We start from the raw sequence: 21,611 nt of genomic DNA, 5'->3' as shown, positions 1-21,611 counted from the left end.
TTAGACAATGCATCAGCCAACCTCAGAGGACAAGTCTACCCAGATAGACTTGTCCTCTGAGGTGGGCTGATGCACTAAGTCTGGATAAAAGGGCTGGTTTCCCCGTCTATCTCAATTGGTAGGCCAGCTCTCCCCGGGAAAATGCTTTCCCAGCAAAACAGGGCTCAGAATGGCATTCGAATTGCCCAAATAGATTTGGGTCGAATAGGGAGCAATTCTTCTTGATCCTGAATAGGGCCCTCTATTTTGAGGGTGATTCAATTTGGGGTTGAATTCCAATTTGGGGTTGAATTCAACCTGAATTGATTTGATGACAAATCTAATTGCACACCTCTAGTCTTTGTTGTTTAAAGAAGCCTCATTCACTAATTCCTCTACCCCAGAACAAGCAGGCGAAGCCAGTGCAGTCAGGTAAGTAGAAGACTTCTCCACCACCACCCCCAGGAGCCAGGCCAACTCCTTAGCTTCCTTCCTGGCCATGTGCACAGGGGGTACAGGGTCATCTTCCTTTCAGCAAGCATGGTACTGACCTATCACCCCAGTTTTTCCTGCCACATGGTCTTGGACAGGAAAACTAGCCTAGAAGATTTGTCTTAATTCAAAGAGACAGTATTTTCTAAGAGGAATCTGACCCATTTTCTAAATAAGTTTGAAAATGTCAAGCCAACTTCCTTAATAAGGTAAATAAACTAACATTAATTTTCACACCTCTTTAAGTATTTAGATTATAGCAAAATCCTTGCTCCCCCAACAACATTCTTTCCAATCCTTTGTTTTCCCAAGCAAATACTAATTATATATATAAAGCTCTGGCCATACATCTTGAGCCTTCTCTAATGCCCTGAATGAATTTAGGGAACTTTCATGCATTACCTTCATAGCCCTCCTTATTATTAAAAAAAAATCTGAAATATGTTTACACAGAAGCCAGCACCTCTAATTTCACTCTTTTGCAGTTCTCCAATTCACCATAGCAGCCTAGAAAATACTCATATCTTAATTTTCAAGATCTTTACACAGATTGTTCCCAGCAGCGTCCAGAGCTACCATGATGTGCACCGTTCTGACCAGGAGTGCAGTGATGGCAGTAACTTCTCATCCAGTGAGGCCGGCACAAGTTGGACCTTCTGGTTCTGCTACTTCCCCCGCCCTGGGTCCCTCGGGGGCATCCACACTTTGGATGGAAAATCTGGAAAAACTAATGCACACTAGGGAAGTGAAATCACACTTACATGCTCTGTTTTAAACTTGCTTCAACCTATTCCAACCTCAGCGCTAGAGAGAGGGATATGTCACAACTTTCTAGGGAATATGTCACAACTGAACTTTAAAAATATATATATTAAAACCCATAATATAAAAGTTGTATGTGTACATGCTTACTGTCTAACATAATTAGATCCCAAACTCATAGGCTTCCTTCTGCCATCCCAGAAGGCACATTATTTTCTCAAAATGCCACTAGGTGACAATTCTTGCACATACTGCACACACACACACACACACACACACACTCCGCCTGCTGCCATTGTCTCCATCAATTGCTGGGTCTGAGTTTTTAAAAAATTTTATTTTTTGCTTGCAAATTTTCGACAACTTTGATCACAGTAGACGATATAGTCTGAGGCAATGCAGAGTCAGCCACCGTTTATAAATTCCCCCCAAGTTGATATCACTAAGTGAAACCAGCATGACGGGCATTGTTAGTCTAACATGGATGCTTCCAACCCAGCTCAAGAAGACTGGTAGGTGTCAGATGTCCATGTTTCCATGACCTTTTTATAAAAGAAGAACCCTGTATACATAATGTATTTGCTTTGGTGACTCTGCAGTCTTGGCAACTTCCCTATTGACAACTGGGTACAGACCCTTAACAAGACTCTGTTACAATTGATTAGAAGCCTGGAAATGTGCTCAGTTATTTCAGCTGACTTGATAACTTCAATATTCCCTGCAGCAAGGCCACTTATTGAAGCCCCATTAGCAAGTAAAGCAAAATATATACACAGAAGGACAGCATGCCTGAATGCCACACAATTGCCTGGTTGATTACAAAAATCAGTCACACAATTAGGTGACATTCAGAAGTTTCATCCCCATATGTAAATGCAGCAAGAGTGGGGACAGTGTGCTGGGTGAGTGAGGAGGAGCTGCATGCACACACTCCTCAGCATGCAGTGGGCCAGACTGATGAGATGCATTGTCTGATCTGGCCCAAATATGAACTCAATCCTGGCTTTTATCCAGTCTATAGCTCCTTGAGGACCAGCTCAGTGGTGTGGGACTGCAGATCTCCAGAGTTTGAAATGTGCTTCACAACTAAAGATTACAGCCCCCACTGTCAACTCTGTTTTGATAGGCGCCTGGCAAATCAAATTGCCAGAAAGAGCTTCAAAGAATTGTTGCAAAATTCCCCAAAGACTTCCAGTATTGTGTGGCCAAAGATAATTAAGGAGTCTGTCCTTTTTAAAGCGATCCAATAAAGCTGATGCGTCTGAGAGAGAAGTCTCTCTGGTCCATGAAAGCTCATGCATCAATAAAAGTATTAGTCATTAAGATGTCACAAAACTCTTTGCTATAAAGCTTGTGACAACTGGTTGACCACAGCCTTGTCATACTTACCGTTACATTTCATTAACATGACATGTTCTAGTATGCGGCTCTAGAGTTACTGCTCAAAAGCAACAAATGGCACACAGTACTATCTACATTATGACAATGAAACTTCTGACTTATGAGCAATAGTTCTGTTTTTAGCTTTTTATTAATAACATTTAACTTAAAATGTTTTTTTAAAATGTGATTTTAAATGTGGTTTTAGCCTAGTCTTAACTTATTTACCTTTATCAATCTTTTACTATACATTGTATATTTTTTATATACAATGTTGTGAGCTGCCCCAAGCAGTAGGGTACTGGAGGGGCTGGGTTTAAATATTCTATAATTAAACAAACAAAAACAAACATTTCCTTTTCTCCCACTCCTGCATGGAGACAGTCATCCACCTCCCTCCCTCTCTCCCCCTTATCCCTAGGATTAGAATTGAAATTTCTCCAAAAGGGTCACTACTATGGAGGTAACTAAGTTGGTAGCCAAACTTAAACCTGGAAAGGCCCCCTGAAATGATAAAATCTGATATTGATTGGTGGGTCCCAGTGCTTGCAAAGGTTTTTACTTGTATAGCTCAAACTGTACCAGTAAAAAGCATCCCCAAAGAGTGGGGTAAAGCCATTGTTGTACTGATCTTTTTAAAAGGCAATCTGACCCAGCTAACTATCAGCTTGTCAACTTGCTGTGTATTATTAACAATCTGTATCCTAGGCACCTTCAGGGGAAACTAGTAGATTGATTGGAGTAAGACAGTATACTGAGGGAGGAACAGGCCGGGTTTAGAGTAGGCAAGTCCACCTTGGACCAGGGGCTGGTATTGCAATATCTGTCTGAGAAATATTCAAATAGTGTCAAGTCATTCCTTTATGCAGCTTTCATTGACTTTAAATCTGCATTTGATTGAATCTCTAGGGACTGGCTCCGGAGGAAGCTTGAGGCTTCCTCCTTTGATTGGCGGCTACTACTACTTATTCGTATGCTTCACAAGAACACCACATTAAGGGTTAAGATGTAACCCACAAGGCCAGCTGTCTGATGCTGTAATAACACAAGAGGGGGGTGAAACAGGGGTGCATCTTTGCATCACTTTTGTTTAATTTCTAAATAAATACACTCGTAAATTACCTTGATAATCTTGATCTCCATCCCCCTAAACTAGCTAACAAACCTGTATAAATTTTATCCTGTCCGTTCTATCAAGATATTAGCATCACTTTTATTGCCCTTCTTTTACTGAATATGTATGCTTCTTCTTGCAGATCAGAATCCATCAACATTTAGTGTGGCCAAATTCTGTGTGTCAACCTAAAGCAAGAGTTGATTCAAGATATTAACTGTAACTAAAAATTTAAGGAGTATAGCATTTCTACTTAGAGTAAGGACCGGGTCTCACGATCAGTGAGACCCGGTTTGGGGCAGTGAGCAGGAAGGGAGCCCTGTGTGGCCGGATTGGCCGCCCACACGATGGCCGGCTCCGTGACGGAGCCGGCAGGGGGTGGGGGGAGCGGGGGCCGTGTGGCCCCCGCAAGTCCCAATATGCCCTGCACGAGCGCGAAGGACATACTGGGGAGACTCCTGGAGCCGGGAGGTGGCTTTTCGCCTCCCGGCCGGGGGTGATTTCGCTCAATAACTGGGTTGCACAGTCCTGTTTTTGAGCTATAAATCAGACAGTGCTGTGTTTGCAGCACGGCCGGAACATCTCTTCCTGCCTTTAAAAGGCAGGGAGAGTCAGTCCAGCTGCAACACGGCTGATTTAACTCCCAAACAGGCCTGCACGGCCCCGTTTAGGAGCTAAATCACGCCCCCACATCTGACATGGGGGGCGTGGCTAAACACTCCCTGCATCTGACATCAAACACAGGGAGCAGGGCTGGGGGGCCGTGGCAGCGGCAGAACCCAGGCTGCTGCTGGCTTCCCTCTGCCCCTGGTCCCAGCCCCTTTCCCCTGTTTCTTACAAGTGGCTGGAATTAAAGGAAGGGTCTGTAGTCGCAAAAATAATAGCAGGTGACATTTGAATCATTCCAAATGAAGGCATTTAGAAGGAGTGGGCTTGTTCTCTGTTGCTCTAGCAGGATTGCTAGAACCAATAGGCTGAAATTACAAGAAAGCAAATTCAAGCTAGACATGAGGAGAAACTTCCTAGCTGAAAGAGCTGTTCAACAGTAGAACAGTCTGCCTCGTGCAGTGGTGGGCTCTCCTTCACTGGAGGCTTTCCAACAAGGGCTGGGCATCCATCCATCAAGCACGTTGTAGCAGTTCCTGCACTGAGCAGGCAGCTAGACAAGGAGATCTCCGAGACCCATTCCAACTCTAAAACTCTATAATTTCATGAGATCCCAAATCATGTTATTCCAAGTCTCTGGATAGGCAAGGCAGAAACTGTGTTCCCTCTAAAGGGTTTTCCCAAGCAGGCAGGGGAACGTGGAATTCTGCTACCCCAGGCAGCCAGCTGAACTCTCTGTTGGGTTTTAGCCAGGACTGCCTCCTGATTAAAGATATTTTAGTTGGTTAATCAAAAGAATTTATCAGTTAAACAATTAATTAATCAGTTAAATCTGCATATGAAAAATAAAGGCAAAAATACTCTCTGTTTTCAGATAATGCATGTCTGTCTTTTAGCAAGCTTCATCCTAGAAGATGCATTCCCTTTCTCTCACACATAGGTTGAAATGTCTCTTAAGGTGGTGCAGGTATATACATACTTGTATTTCAAATAATATAAAAGTGTTTCAAATTTGATTGATTGATGAATAAGGAATGCCTTTTAGTCAAAGTCTTTTTAATTGTCTAATTTAACTACTTAATCAAATAACAGTGCAATCCTATACATGTTTACTTGGCAGTAAGTTGCACTGTGTTCCATGGGACTTACTTCCTAGTAAATCTGTACAGAATTGTGGCCATAACTTTAGTCTTCTGTCAGAATTTAATCAACACTAGTTATGTTTTGTGGTAGATTGTACCAAAATGGAGCTTCAGTTACAGCCCCCTTTGTACCAAATAGCAACAACAAATATTTATGTACTGCTTTTTAACAGAAGTTTCCAAAGCAGTTTACATAGAGAAGTAATACATAAATAAGATGGATCCCTATCCCCAAAGGGCTTACAATCTAAAAAGAAACATAAGATAGACACGAGCAACAGTCACTGGAGGAGTACTGTGCTGGGGCTGAATAGGACCGGTTGCTTTCCCTCTGCTAAATAAAGAGAATCACGACATTTAAAAGGTGCCTCTTTGCCTAGTTAGCTGGGGTTTATTATATAGTTTATTATAGACCTTCCCCCATCAACCTATTGTGGTAGGTGGTCACGCACATACTGTAAGCAGTTAACATCTCTCAGGGTCACCAGTTTGCATTCAAACTTTGAAAATTAGCTGGGTTCATTTATACTTCAATTACTTACATTTGGGGATATAAATTGTATTGTTTGGGATAAAAATTTATGCCCCATTTGTTTGCGACACATTTCTATGCATAATTATTTTATTCACATAAAATAATACACAAGTGGTACCTGGCTATCCTTTTGATATGTTGAGGCTGTTTTCATGTGCAGCCAAGACCAGGCTAAGGCAGCCAAGACTGGTCTTGGCTGCGCATGACAACCACTGGCAGCCGCGTGACTCAGTGGTAGTAAACCTGCTTAGGGAGCCTGCCATTTAGCTAGGGTTAAAGGGGTGTGTGTGTGTGTGTGAGAACTTAACTCGGGCTAAGTGCTCATGTGTTGGTGCCGTGCCAACACAGGCCTCCTGGCCTTCTGGCCAGTGCCAGACAAATCCTGACACTCACACAGTGCATGATGGGGTTTCCCGGGACTGGAATGATACATCCTGAATCTCTGCGCTGCTTGGGCCAGTGGAGGATCGTCTGGGCATGCAGGGACTGCACCCAGCAATGGAGGAGCAGTTGTCTGTGGGGAAGATAAGTTTAAGCAGCTTTCCCCACTGCCCGCCCTCAAGCCCTTCTCACTGATTGTGAGAAAGGGCTCATCAGGAGCACAGATCTTCCCCAGTAGAGTAGACTATGGGATGTTGCAGCCCTACTTTTAACCATCTGTGCCACAATGCAGGAATAACTGTGAAACAAACCCAAAGACTTCAAGGCATGGGTGACATATGGAAAGAGGTCTTCTTTCAGATACCTAGGATTAGGGCAGGTCTTTTATATGGTTTTTGTGAAACTCCTTTAACACTCAGTTTGAAATTTGTTCAGCCTGTTTTATTGATTTTTGCCTATATATTCCAACTGGTAAACTATGTTTTTCATATTCAAACCAATACAAATATTAATTTAAAAAGAATTCACTAATGTGAGAATCATGCTCCCTCTCTCAGGTGCAAAGAACTATATACTCATTTATCTGACAAAATTCTCTGCAAAAAAAACAAAATATCATTTCTGAAATACTTATTTTTAAATTATAACGATTCAGTCTATAGGAACTTTGTTGCACTGATGATCTACATAGCGGGCAAAGAAGGCTGAGTCTTCAATGCAAGCAGTCCTGGCCTCCCCCCCACCCCCGCCCCAATCATTGTTCCTGCATTGTGCTGCATTATGGTTAGAAGATAGTCAAAAGATCAAAGGTTTCCTTTGATGGTTTATATCAAGGATCCCTGCTGTATTAAAAAGGATCTCAGGTCAAGACATTCTTGTTCACACGCAGATCTTAACAAGGGCTGAACAACAGCAATCAAACCGGATGAAGGCTGAACACATCCATCAAAGGGATGGCCACCGTTAAACAGAAGAGGAGGTTCTACTTCCATAACCATAACATTAAGTAGTGACAGATGTCTCCCAGGAATCTCTCCTTTGATGCATCAGCACTAAGAAGGAAGAAGACCTTTGACAAAACATTACAGCAAATTGCTCTAGAATTATAGAAATAGATGTATCTAATCTCTCCTCAGCCTTTTAAAACAACAGCTATTAATAATTTATTTATTGCCTTTCCAAAGGAGCTGCCCAAGAGGAGGCATAGTACAACAGAACACCACCATTACAAACCAAGGCAATATCTTAAGCAGTAGAAAAACAAATACAATGTATTAAAAAAGCTAAACCAACTCACAGACCAGATGATGCCCAAAGAAAGGAATTCTGACCTGCCTCCTAAAAGCAGTTCTGCCCTGAGAAATGGCACCCAATGGGCAGCAAAGATGGTCACACTAAAGATAATATTAACATAAAACAGTGTCAGCCACTGCAGGCAATGGTGTGTGTGTGTGTGTGTGTGTGTGTGTGTGTGTGTGCGTGCAAGAAAGAGAGAGAGAATCTGGGGCATGTGGCTCTGGCCAGCAGCTCCTGACTGGATAAAACACTAATGAGCTATTTTTTGCCCAAGACCTTCTGAGCAAGAGCAGTCTATCTGAATAGCAAGAACAGTTGTGGCACTCCCTCCCTACGGAACACAGGCACTACCTCTCTTTAGATGGATGCTGATGCCCTGCCCTCTGCCATCCCCTTGCTCCTCTTGCCATTGCTTGGCAAAGGGGATGCCACATCCCTGCAATTCCTGCATTTAAAGGGATGGAACTGCACTGGTGAAACCACACTTTAAATTAAAGGAGAATAGGCACATGTGCACGGTGCCCTTTCATAGACCTAACGCTGGATCTAGCCCCATTTGTGGGGCTCTCAGATCTTATCAAGGGAATGGGGTTTCTTTGGCCATAATGTACACAGAGGTCGGGGGCGGGGGGGAACCAGACCAAGAAATATGCCTGAGAATCCAGGGGGAAGACATTGGTTGCCGGATCACAGAAGGGCCAGGGATGCTCACTTGGTACTCCAGAAACAGATCTTACTTCCTAGGAGGGGATATGTATATTAAGGCAGGCAAAGGATCCTGGGGTTTGGTTCAATGTAATCAAGGGTGTCACCAGGCTTGCAAACCCAGGCAAAGCAGTGAGAAAGACACAACATACTCTTGCTCTTGCGCCAGCCTGCCAGCCAGGGAGTTAGCCTTCTTCTCATGAGAGGGCCAGTAGACCAGAGAAAACAGGAACAATAATGTGTTTCAGCTCTCTGTTTGACTGCACTCTCATGAGGTAAACCTGCCAACTACAGGGCCTCCCACTGTTGTGGGGCTCCTGACACCACTGGTTAACAACAGAACTCATACTCTGCACCTTCCCCCTGGCACCCAACCCTTCCAGACTTCAAAGTAATCTGAGCCGCTTTGGGTGTTTGAGTGGTTCTGGGTTGGGTGGGCAGACAAGGAGAGACCAGGGATGAATCCTACATCCCTGGCTAATCAGTGCTGGCTGGGCCTGACACTCTGGCAAATGCAAACCAGCCACCACAGAGCACTCTGGAACAGAACACCTGTGGATTAGAATGGTCTCTGGCTAGCCAGGTGACTGTACGCAGCACAACCAAGCATGGAGATGTGTTGCAGGGATACCAGACTCTTTTAAGGGGCACTTATATTCTCAGTTCTTTGGACCGGGAGGGATGTTGCCAAGGGACCCTTCCCAGGGCTTGAGTGGAACTGTCAACTGGGCCAGGCAGCAAAAGCCCTCCAGCCTGCAATGCGTGTCTCTAAGGCCAGGAACTCTCACGAGAGAGTGGTCCCCTCCAGAGCAGGATCCATCTTCATTGTACAAGAATAAACTCGTGTGACTCTAGATGGATGGTTCTTCTCATGAGATTAGTATGCTTACTAATACTTACCAAGTATGCTTACACCCAGAGGAAGGGGCCAAGCCCCACCCTTCCCCTATCAAACTGTACAAAAAATAGAGCAATACTACCCCAAATCCAAGGGGCAAATCCTAAGTAATCTCACCCTCTTTCTAGCAGTCTCATCCTATCCATCCTTACACAAGCACTCATGCATGGGATAGGGATGGAGGTCTAGGGGGAAGGGAAAAAAATAGAAGTCCCTGGAAAAATGGGGAAAAGGCCATGTGTCTCATGGCATATCTGCTGGAGAATGGACCAGTGTGGGTGTGTCACAAAGGGTCATTGCTGGTAACAAACTCATTCTGCGAACATATGAGAAAAAGTAGAGGGATCGCTTGTACAGTCTGTCTTTAACCAGTACAAGTGGGAAGAAAGGGGACCAATCCTTTCTTCCCATGGGAGGGAAGAGGAATGCCACAAGAACCTTCCTTCCCAACTGTGGAGGACAGCGGTGTAAGCAATGTGAGGAAAGGTTAAAATGTCTTTGCCCTGTCAAGGACGGATGGACACTGTTGAAAAGGCACGATCGCGTTTAGATCATCACTCTAACATTGTTATCGAACACGTTAGATAGTGGCTTAGATCGCCACTGTAACATTGCAGCCAATGGTTGCAGCTTCACTAGCGTGCTGATACTTTGCTCACATTCTGGTAACATGAGTGCAACAGAGCTTCCTGGGATTCAGCCTGGGCAGACTAGGAAGAGGGAGGAGTTCCTCTGCCCAGAAGCTAGAGGCTGCTAAACCATGGTTAGTCAATTGTCTGCAGCATGATTCTTGACTTCACAGATTAACCACAGCTTCATCTACTCAAGGTTTCATGCAGTGTACAAACAGGGCCTGAGACTGCTGCTATTCATTTTTCAATGGGATTATGCGAAGTTTTCCTATTGTTTGTAAACCGCTTTGATACTTTTAAATTAAAAGTGGGATATAAATGAAATAAAATGAGGGATGAGATGTAAGGGGCACAGACATAGCAAATTATGCTAGTGGAGAATGGGAACAGGGATGTTTCCTAAATCTCATATAATATTTTTTAGTAGTACTAATCCATTAAGTAGCTCACCATTAGATAGTGTTGCAATTTTTAATATACTATGTGAAAGTTGGTTTAAAAAAAACCTGTTTAAAGATTCACATTTCAAGAGCAAAAAATGCTCAGAGCAAAAACGCTCTCCCACTGGCTAAAGGGATCGTGACATCTGTGGTGCTCAGCCTCCCTGCAGGCTTCTGATCTGTGTGGGAGAACTGAACTGAGTGGTCTGGATTTGTTTTGATTTTGCCGATTGCTGAAAATGACTGGAAAAGGGTTTGTAAAAGGAAATTTAGGAAATCTGTCATTTGTAGATTTCTGCATGATCACAAATTCTTTGCTGGCAATGAAGATTATGCTGGAGTGGAGATGAAAGGAGTGAAGACTAAAAGGTTAGTATTAGAGCTGGTTCTATAATTAAAAAAGAAGTTCTGGTAAGAACTAATCTGCCTACTTTCCTTTCACTATAATCTTATATAATTACCATCATCACAAGTTAGCCCACTTCCACTTCAAATTTTCATGCATCCACCATCTTGAATTGGGGTGGATGACATCATCACAAGCTGTGCCATTGAGGCAGAGGCGGAGCCACCATTGGGCCAATGAGTTCAAAGAACCCAGGCCGCCAAGGGAAAAGGTCGCCAACACTCCGTGGCTTGGACTCCAGAGTAGCCCAGAGCCAACTCCCCCCATCCACGCCCGGGCTGCCGAGAGCCCGGTGAACTCTGGGCCAGTTATTTCAGGCAACACCGACTGCCTGATAGAATGTTTCCCCCTTCCTCTCCCTCCAGAGAGGGAGAGGAAGGGGAAAACATTCTGTCGGCACTGCCTGAAATAACTGACAGCAGAGTTCGCCCGGGCTCTCGGTGGCCCAGGCATGGGAGGGGGGAGTTGGCTCTGGGCTCCTCCAGAGCCTAATCCACGCCCCTGTGCGCATGACATCATGTGCACGAGCGCATTTGGAGGGGGCCGCCGAGTGGGGCTGGACCCGGGCTGCTGCTCGGCTGGTTCCGCGCCTGCATTGAGGTGTCCCTACAACTGTACCACATTTGCTCCAAATCAGTTAGACAGTTCACAAGTTAGCCCACTTGTACCTCAAACATTCATGCATCTGTCAACTTGAACTGGAGTGGATGACAATTCGACGTGTCCCTACAACTGTACCAAATTTGGCTCAAATTGGTCCAGGCATTGCCAAGGTGACAGGGACACAGAGAGCTTGGTGACCTTAAGCTTACTTTCTTAAGGAAAGTTGGCTAAGAAAATCTCGCCTCCCACGAACATTGCCCTGTTACATGGCATGCCAGTACTGGGGAAAAATATTTTTGATTTTTCTCCCCCTTTAACAAAAGGGGTGTGTGTGACTGTGTTAAAACAGTGGGGGTGAACAGTGCTCGTTTTCTGCTATTTTTGTCTTTTCACGCCAGTAACAATTTAGAATAAGTTCTGTCAGGGCTGGTGAAATCTCTTGAAAATAAAGGGCAAACATTATTACACTTAAATGATGTAACTCAAGACTGAGGTAGACTGGGCCTGTTCCCCTATATCACATGGGCCTCAGCTGCTTAACAGAAGGAATGTTGCTGCGTCTCACACTGCGTCTCTCAGTGGCCCTTTATATAATCTCAGAACTGCTAGCCCTCAGAGCCCCTATCTGGCTTTTATAATCCTCCTCATAAAGGTACATAAGGAGAAGGGGCTGCTTCTAAAGGCCAGAGGGTCCAGGACTTTTAGGCATGACAGGCAGACATCCAACTGGTACATATTTACCATATGAGGATGGAAACAGCACCTGTTGATATTTCCCCTTATGCCATACAAGAGGGTGATTATGAGGGGGAGGTGACTTTCCCCCAAAAAAGTTATAAAACTAGCTCTAATACTAACCTTGTGGTCTTCACTCTTATCTCTATTAAACTGTTCACCGCCCCCACTTCTCCATGCAGTTGCTCCCTTTTTTAAAAAAAGGGTGCAGAAAAAAGCAAATAAAATATAAGTAAAAACTGCAATACTGGAGGATAATAAACATTTTATAATTTATTTATACTAACATCGAAATGGTCCTGACACATAGATTTCATGAACATGGATTTCTCACTGTTTTTTCACTGCATCAACCCAAGCTTTCCATCATTTCTTCTCTTTAAGGACACACAATCCCCCCCCCCGTGTACTTTTTGTTGTGCTCTTGCACAGTAGTATATACACCACATGTACCTTCTGGGTTTTTCAAAATCATTGTTTTGGGTCAGATTACTGCAGGATACTTCACTTTCCATACTCTAAACGACCAGGCCAGGCCTGAAAGGCAAAGAGCATCAATGGTGTCACAGCAGAGCCAACATGGCTGCTGCCTGTTTTGGGGTGTGTGACCAAGTAGGAATAAGATGCCTTGATTTCAGCTGCATATGAGTACATTTCAGCAAAAACAAAAAACCAGGTGACTTATAGTCACTTTTTGGTGGGAACTAAACAATATAAATACATTTAGAAGACATCCCCATTGCCACCTCTTTGTCTGGCTCAGCTCCTCTGCCTTTAACAAAAGTTTGACATACAGAAATAGAGCAGCTGAAGCTTTTCCTAGCTCAAAGAGATGGCAAAATAATCACAAGTTGATATCTGTGCACCAAGCTTCTGCTAAAGTCACAGGAGTGGGGCCAATTAAAGAGTTGGAAACCCTGCCTGCTTGTGCTCTATGCCCACCAATGGGCCCTGGGAGTGCTACCATATTTGTTCTGATTCAAAAAGTGGCAGTTGCTGCTCTGGACCTCTGGGTTGGTGTGTCTACATGGTCACCATGGCAATGAGGTTCTGACTGTTTGTGATGGAAGCTGGAGGTTCCGAAGATGCTCTTGAATTCTCTGGATCCCACCATTGGCAGGAGTCTCTCCTGCTGCTTGCTCCAACTTTTCTCTCTTGCTTGGTTGTGACTAATCATGGTGGCAAATAAGAAGTTCAGAGTAAGTGTTCACCATTATGCTCCAAAAAAGTTCTTGGGGGAAAGTTCTTGGGGAGTTTAATTTTGGTCAGTGCGCAGAATTCTAGGATCTGAGTCCATCCTGGCTCCTTGGGGGTGATGGAGGTGGACACTGACCCACCCAGTCTGTCTGCCTCTGATCCAGGTGGGAAAGCGATGTTGATTATAGAGTTTGGGCAGCCTTTAAAAAGAAGTCTCTATGGTTCTGTATAATATTCTGCTCCCCATGGCTTATTATAGTTGATGGTTTCTTAATTTATTTGTAGTTATATTTGTATACTCCCTCAAATATATATTTTGAATACTGGCACCCTCAAGAAACTTGACACTTTACAGGGTTTCATAAATCATTACCATTTCCTGCCCACAAGGAGCTCCCAGCTTGAATTCTGACTGTTGGAAAGACATAAGGCAAAGGGAGTTAAAAGGGAGACAGAAGGATAGGAGGGGATTGTTCTGAGCAAACGCAGTTACTCCTACTTGGGGTTGGAGTGAGGACCCAGGGGTTAAGTCATGGGAGCCAGGAAGACTGGGGATTCTCCTGATTTGCACAGGGGTGGGTGGGGGTGGATATGTCCTCTAATCTGCTCTGTGGAGATGAGGGTTGAGGGCTACCTTTTCCACAATCTGTCAGTACATTGATTCCAGGTCAGCACTGAAGCTGTCCAAAGTGTGGCACTTGAGCCAGGGCTGGATCCCATAATACTTCCATCAGGGCTTGTGGCGGAAAGAGAGCAGTTGGAATTGGGGGCAGTGAAAGCCCCTTTCAGAGCCAAGGAGGGGGATGTGGCAGCTCTTCTGAAGCTGCCTAAATCAGAACATTGGTTCACTCAGTTTGCTATGATCCACCCTGACCAGCAGCTGCTCTCCCAGGCCCCAAACTAAGGAGCTGAGATCCTTTTCTAAATAGGTATTGAATCTGGGGCCTAGCATGAGCTCTGACCCTGAGCTACAGCCCCCTCCCTTAGCTACACAGTTGTGGCCCAGGAGAGAAGAGGGAACTTTGGCAGTTGCTCCTGGTCATGCCAGAGGGCTCCAGGGTGAGAGAAGCTACACCTCCCAAATCCTACAAATGATACAGGAAGCCTCATCCTTTCATCACTATACTTCCTGGTAGTGAGATTCAAATGTTAATTATGTTGCTGTGAGGAAAACAATAGGAAAAGGTTGGTGCCATCATGCCCCACCTAGAGGCTGTCTACTGCTGGAAATGGGGTGCTGGAATCCAATCCATTTTTGAAGGTGGCTCTTCTGATGCACTCATGCAATTGTGTATGTGCTGCTGAGCACTCCATGACCAGTAGCACCAAATGGTCTCATATTTCAGTGATAAAGGATGAGAATCTCCAGTCCATACATGGAATGGGAGGACTGTGAGGGAGCAGGGGGAGACCCTGTTTTACCTAAGGTACACAGAATGTGAAACAGATCCGGTCTAAGATGGTGCAGGTTGTAGGGAATTTTGGTGGGTGAGATGGGATGTAATTCAGGGTTCAACAACATATTATTCATGCAGGCCATGAGACCGCTCACTATAGAGGAAGCACCATCACAACCTTCCACGGGTGATTTGGGACTGAGAAGTTCTAAGAGGCAAGAGGTGTGTATGTAACTGTGTTCTACTCCTTGCTTTTCCATTTTGCTTTCTTTCCCAAACCCCTTTTATCTTCCAGGGTTCCAGACTTCTATTGTCTTTTCCTGGACCACCCACCAAGAGCTCCACACAGGAAGGAAGCAGTCTAGGAGGAAAATTAGAGTGGGAGAGGTGATAGTTGGAGAAGGATTCTGCCACTTCTTTGTTCCAAATCACCCCCTTTCTGGGTCTGCTTAGCATGTAATGGAGGAATCAGAAGGGTACTCAAAACACTGGTAGGTGATGAGTGGGTGTTTCTAGCAAACATACTGTCTCTTGGTCTTATTTAAAAACATCATCCCTGAATGTGAAACCTAAGGGTCCCATACACCAGGAGGCATGATCCTTACTTTAGATCAGGGCTGCATAACTTCAGCCCTCCAGCTGTTTTTGGACTACAACTCCCATCTTCCCCAGTGAGATGGGAGTTGTAGTCCATATTCAGTGGCCAATAGTCAGGGACATCTGCAGCAGGGCCAAAGTTGTGCAGCCCAGCTTTAGATCCTGTGAGCCCATATCGAACCATACTCCCCAGGGATAACACATAATAATATATCCAAATTCAGTAGATTCATGGGGTTTGGCTCCTCTTGGGGTCAATGACAGGCATGTGTATTTTTTTTGGTGAACAAACAGAAATGGATCAAAATGTGTCCCATTCATATTAGTTTCCATTCATTCTGAAACAAATGCATAGCAGAACAAATAGCAATGAATGGGGGGGTTCAATTTTGGAACTCCCATTCATTGACATTATTTTAGTTCTGGTGGTCCCTGTTATTCGCGGTTCTGGTATTTGGGGCCGGAAAATATATACCCAACCTCAGTATCTGTGGTAGACTAGTATCACGTATCTGTGGTTTTCAGCGCATGGATCTGTCCTGTTACAGTTGCCACCAGCTTGTTTGGTGGCGACCCAGGACCAGGCTTTTTCTGTGGCTGCGCCAAGGCTTTGGAATAAGCTTCCTGCTGAAATAAGAGCATCTCTTTTTCTGTTTGTTTTCAGGAAGAACCTCAAGACCCCCCTGTTCTCTCAGGCTTTTAATTAGAATTAATTTTAATAAATTTTAAAAACTTGTTTTAATAATTTTATTCTATTGTTTTTATTGTCATGTATTTTAATTTGTGACTTTTAAATATTTTAAAATTTGTACACTGCCTAAAGATATACATATCAGGCGGTATAAAAATATGATAGATAGACAGACAGACAGATAGATGGTTGTGTTCTTGCTGCATGCGCTCATGGGTAGTGAGAAGAGTTTGGAGAAGGGCGGAGGAGTGATTTGGTGTGCAGTTTGGAAGTATTTTTTGCTTTTAAAAAGGAGATTTGAGAGCATTTGGGTAGACTTCGGTGTATCACTTCAAGAAACTTATTTTTAATTTTTATGAAATTCTATTTTTTAATTTATAAATTCAAATAAAAATTAATTTTAATCATTGTAATTATACTACTGTACTGTTCTGTATAAACTGTGGTTAATTTAAATAGCAATTAAAATTTTAATTAAACATTAAAATTCAGTTCTAAGTACATACTGTATTTTAAAGTACCCACAAAAATGATTTTAAGTATTCATTGAGAACTGACTTTAAATACTGTACTGTATCCATTCTAAATTGATTTGAATTATCAGTTACAGTACTGTCCTCTCCTTTATCAATTTTGTAAGGGAGGGTTGTCTGGCACAATTATTGTACTGTATACCATTGTACAAATTTTATCTTCACAGTCAAAATGAGCAAGTGCACAGTGTGGAGAGCTCTGCTGAAGGGAGTGGCAAAAGGTCTTGGAAAGACCTTTTCTCTTGCCCTTGAGTGAGAAGGTGAAGTTGCTGAACATGTTGGCTTGTGGAGACAGAGCGATATCCGTTGCATGCCATTACAGCATCAATGAGTCCACTGTCCACACCATCAAGAAAAGCTAAGCCAGTATGCATGCAAGTATAGTGTCCAGTACATCTCAGACTCTCAAGGTGGCATTCTATCCACGCAATCCCCACATGGAACGGATGGAAAAGGCCCTCAGCCTGTGGATAGAGGACCAAGCCCAGAGTAACAGGACACTGAGTGGACCAGTAATCTCTGTGAGAAAGCATTGTGGCTCTACAGTGGTTTGCAGTGGAAGACAGTCAAGCAGCGGGAACATCTGAAAGCTCTGAGTGTGGATTCCAGGCGAACAAGGGCTGGTTTGAAAGATTCAAGCACAGCTACAGCATCAATGGTCAAACTGGCAGGGGAAGTAGCATCAGCAGACCACAAGGTGGCACAAAAATATCCAGTGAAGTTCCAGTGGCTGACTGAGTCCAGAGGGTACAGAGCAGAGCAGGTCTTCAATGCTGATGTGATGGACCTGTTCTAGAAGTTGATACCATCCTGCTCCTTCATCAGCAAAAAAGAAAGAACTGCTCCGGGTTTCAAGGCAGCCTCACTCTGCTGGTGTGCAGCAATGCTGCAGGTGACTGCGTAGCCAAGCCCATGCTCCTATACTGAGCACAGAACCCTCATGCCTGAAAAAGAAGAATAAAAGCCAACTTCCCATATTTTGGACAGCCCACAGGAGAACATGGGTGACTGCAGAGGTTCTCTCTGACTGAGTGAACTACTTTCTGCAGGAGGTGCAGAAATTTCTGGCACCCAAGAACCTGGCCTTCAGAGACCTCCTGCTGCTCGACAATACCCCTGGCCATCCTGAGGCCGTGTAGTTCACAACCTGAACCTGGAGATCACCTACTTGCTGCTCAACACTACCTCCTTGTTCCAACCGATGAACCGAGGTCTGATTGCGACCTCCAAGTCCTACTACACTCGCCACACCTCCAGGAGGATGCTGGATCTCATAGAAGCCAATCCCTCTCTATTGCTAAGCAATTGCTGAAGGAGCTACAGCATCGTGGACTGCATTGAGAGCATCATGACATCCCTTGCAGTGATCAAATTCCACACATGGAACACAGTGTGGATTAAACTGTGGCCTGGGACAGTCACTTCTTCATCTGCTGCAGACATTCCCTCTGTAGCCGATGAGCTGGAGCGGGTCACCAAGCTTGCATGCACTGTTGGTAGAGAAGGCCAGAAAGACATCAAGCCACAGAGGAAGAATTGGAGGAGATCATCCAGGCAGGTCCTGAGGAAGAAGAGGAGAAAGAGGAAGAGATGCTCCCCAAGCCCTTCACTAGGAGCTCTGCAAGATCCTGCAGCTGGGGACTGCCTTGGCGAACGAAGTGTTTGAACTTGATCCCCTGATGGAGTGCAGCATCAAGTTCAAAAGGCAGCTGCAGCCTGCTTTGCAATTCTATAAGGACATCTACCCAGGTCTGCAAAGGAAGAACAAGCAAAGCACCACTGCCAGCTACTTTGCAAAGGTAGCTAGCAACACCCACCACCACAGCTGCAGAGTCGTCATCAGAAAGCAATACTCGCACATTCCACAGCTTTGAGAAAGAAGAGGATAATGACGACGACAGTGGCCTGCTTCTGCTATGAGATCTGTGCTCCAAGCAAAAGACTGGAGATGGAGTGCTGCTAACTCCAGCAGTGGAGTGAAGAAACACCCACATGTGTGTTTACTTGACCTGTAACCAATTCGTGAAACTTCTTTGGCCAACCTACCAACCAGTCAGGCCAGGGGTTTGTACATAAGAACAGCTTTGCTGGATCAGGTTCAAGGACTATCTAGTCCAACATCCTGTTTCACATAGTAGCCCACCAGATGCCTCTGAGAAGTGGGGCGGGAAACTGGGGGGTGGGAAAGTTCACCATTACGCATGACTGGAGGAGCTGGGGACCACTGCTGGCGCACCTGGAGAGTAGCAAAGAGTGGCACCTGGAGAATGACACTGTACAAAGTATAGTGCTGTGCTCCATCCTTCTTTCTTTTTTTCTTGGGTTTTTTGTGATTTTTCAGTCATTTTTTGTGGCTCTGGAACCTAATCCCCCAATTCCTATAGACTCAAGGTCTGGTTATTAGTGGTTTCATTATCTGCTGTTGTAGGCTGGAACAGAACCCCTGCAAATAACAAAGGCCACCTATAATTGTTTTGGGATACATCTAGGGTCCTGCTCAATGTTCCAACCTCCCATGGATCAGCTACTTAAGCCAAAAAGGCCTTTTCTAGTAGCCATCCTGGCCACTGGGTCTATCCACTCCAAAACATATCAGCCAAATATGTAGCTTCCACTACCTACTGAATTAATTAGGAGGACTCCTCTAGTTGTACCTGTCTGAGAACTGTATTAAGGCAAGAACATGGGATGGGACATATCAGAATACACCGAGACCAGAACACAAAACAGCTTTAAAAGATCCAGTCTTGCATATGCCACAATGTGGAAGGAAGTTTGGTTGGTAGGATGAGAGGAAAGTGAGGGCTGCATTGCAGATGGACACATGACTGCAGGAGAAAGTAACAGTTCTTCAAATTCTGAGTACCATGGATAGATTTTTTTCCTCCCTCCATATAATGGAAGGGGAGTTCACCCAAGAAAGCACGTGCAGGGCAGACCAAAGCAAGTCCATACACTTGCTTTAAGTCCTTCACATACTACAGAATTAACTCATGGAATTCACTAACACAAGACATGGGGACGGCCACTAACTATAAAAAAAGTAATTAGACTAGTTCATAGAAGATTGGTCCACAGCACCTAATCTGTGATTCTCCCTCTTAACCCTCCCAACTTCTGTTCAAATGTGAGAATGTCAAAGTGCACCCAACAAATCTTGTTTGCCTGATTCATACTAAAGTTTAGTTTACAAATTTTGTTTAAAAGTCTACAAGTAGAGATTTAATAGATTATTAAATAGATTATTATCTTGATTTTATCAAGAGTTCAACTTCCTATCACTCAAATCAGAATATTCTAGGCCTTACAAGACAGAGCCTCAATACTGCCTCCCTGCATTTTTCAATCTACTGAGGTGAAGGCTTCCTTTTAGAAAGGTGTGTCAGGCTCTGCTCTGGACTAACAGAAAGCTGACTAAGTTTGAAACATTAATATTAGAAACTCCAGAGTCCTCTAAAGGCCTAATTTCAAAATAATATGATATTATAATAAATCAAATAAATAATTCTTTAATTGGCCTTAAGTTGAGCTGGGAAAATGATTTATAGTAGACTATTAGCTATCTGGAATGGAACAAGATATGGAAACAGAAGCCAGTGGCTTCAACCTCAGCCCGTGTTAAAGAGAACTTTATTAAACCTAATCAGCTGTTGTAAAAAGATCGCACAGACTGATTACAAACAAAGGCATGACAAGGTAGCAGGGATGATACACTGGAACATCTGCAAAAAAATACAAGCTACCTGTAGCCAAAGATTGGTGGGACTATAAAATTGAAAAAGTGGTAGAAAATGAAGATGCAAAAATATTATGGGACTTCCGACTACAAACAGACAAACATCTGCCACACAATACACCGGATCTAACTGTAGTTGAGAAGAAAAACAAATTAAAATAATCGACATAGCAATACCAGGGGATAGCAGAATAGAAAAAAAAAGAAATAGAAAAAAATCACCAAATACAAAGATCTACAAATTGCAATTGAAAGGCTGTGGCAGAAAAAGACCAAAATAATCCCAGTGGTAATTGGCGCCCTGGGTGCAGTTCCAAAAGACCTTGAAGAGCACCTCAACACCATAGGGGCCACAGAAATCACCATCAGCCAATTACAAAAAGCAGCTTTACTGTGAACAGCCTATATTCTGCGACGATATCTATAACAGCAACAACACTGACAATAAAATTCAGCCACCCCAGGTCCTTGGGAAGGACTCGATGTCTGGATAAAACAAACCAGTCAATAACACCTGTCTGACTGTGTAAACAGTAATAATAATAATAAAATAATACTTGGAGCAGCTGAGACACCACATGCCAAAAGATCAGGACACTATTAATGGCTGCCCTGGTTACCCAGTGCCGCTCTTTATCTACCATATGAGTACTTGTACACCAGCCCTCCATAGCTGAAACTGACCAATTGCAAACAGATGCTGGCCAGTGACAGAGGCCATTGTCCAGATTCTGATAATAGAGAAAGAATGAGAGTTTTCACTATGAGACTCACACTCTAAGGCAGTCCACACTGTCATTAAGAGGAGGACAAGCATCCTACTCAGCTTCTGGAGTTGTGTGTGCTCCCAATTTTCAATAGTCTGTTATCAAACAACTAAGTACGTAGAGATTGGAGTGATTGTGAGACAGCTGCTGGATGGCACCATCCTACGCAGCACCCATACCCAGCATTTTAATAAGGTAGGATGAAAGGATGTCCTACCCAGTTCCTGTCTCACAGACTATCAATCCCTGCTTCTCCTACCTAGTTGTTGCCAGCACTGAAGCAACAACTAGTGTTGCCAGCACTAGTTGTTGCCTAGTTGTTGCCAGCACTGAAGCAGTGTCCTACCCTCTTAAAGATCATGTGAACTTATGCATGGTGACAGAGGTGAGAAATTGCTCCTTACAAGAAAAAACAAAACAAAACACAAAACCCTTTCTTTCTCCCTTGTAGGAGGCAGCTAAGATCTGAGAGGCAGCCTTGTGTCATCATCTGGATCTTCTGCAGCACCACAGACATCATGAGGCAACCCTCATCACAGTGTTCATGCATGTGTAGAACAAAGCTGAGATAGCAAAAATGAGGACTC

The 21,611-nt window shown here is 44.0% G+C and overlaps 1 protein-coding gene and 2 long non-coding RNA genes across 4 annotated transcripts in view; 2 read left to right on the top strand and 1 right to left on the bottom strand.

Moving 5' to 3' along the window:
• LOC128327310 (uncharacterized) overlaps window positions 1-1,305 on the top strand; it is a 44,484-nt gene extending 43,179 nt beyond the window's left edge. Inside the window, exon 5 of the long non-coding RNA XR_008308578.1 lies at window positions 1,009-1,305. This is a non-coding gene — a long non-coding RNA (uncharacterized LOC128327310). The remainder of the gene's footprint in view (window positions 1-1,008) is intronic.
• The window catches only part of LOC128327309 (potassium voltage-gated channel subfamily KQT member 1-like), a 556,996-nt gene that overhangs the window by 145,856 nt on the left and 389,529 nt on the right, over window positions 1-21,611 (bottom strand). The window lies entirely within an intron of this gene.
• LOC128327312 (uncharacterized) lies at window positions 13,219-21,611 on the top strand. Its single transcript, XR_008308580.1, has 3 exons — window positions 13,219-13,305; window positions 14,839-15,191; window positions 21,476-21,611. It is a non-coding gene; the product is annotated as an uncharacterized LOC128327312 (long non-coding RNA).

This window comes from Hemicordylus capensis, chromosome 5, assembly GCF_027244095.1.
Source record: "Hemicordylus capensis ecotype Gifberg chromosome 5, rHemCap1.1.pri, whole genome shotgun sequence".
In the NCBI taxonomy this organism is placed as follows: Eukaryota; Metazoa; Chordata; class Lepidosauria; order Squamata; family Cordylidae; genus Hemicordylus; species Hemicordylus capensis.
Note: the sequence above shows the minus strand (reverse complement) of the source record. Positions and strands in the feature narration are given on the sequence as shown.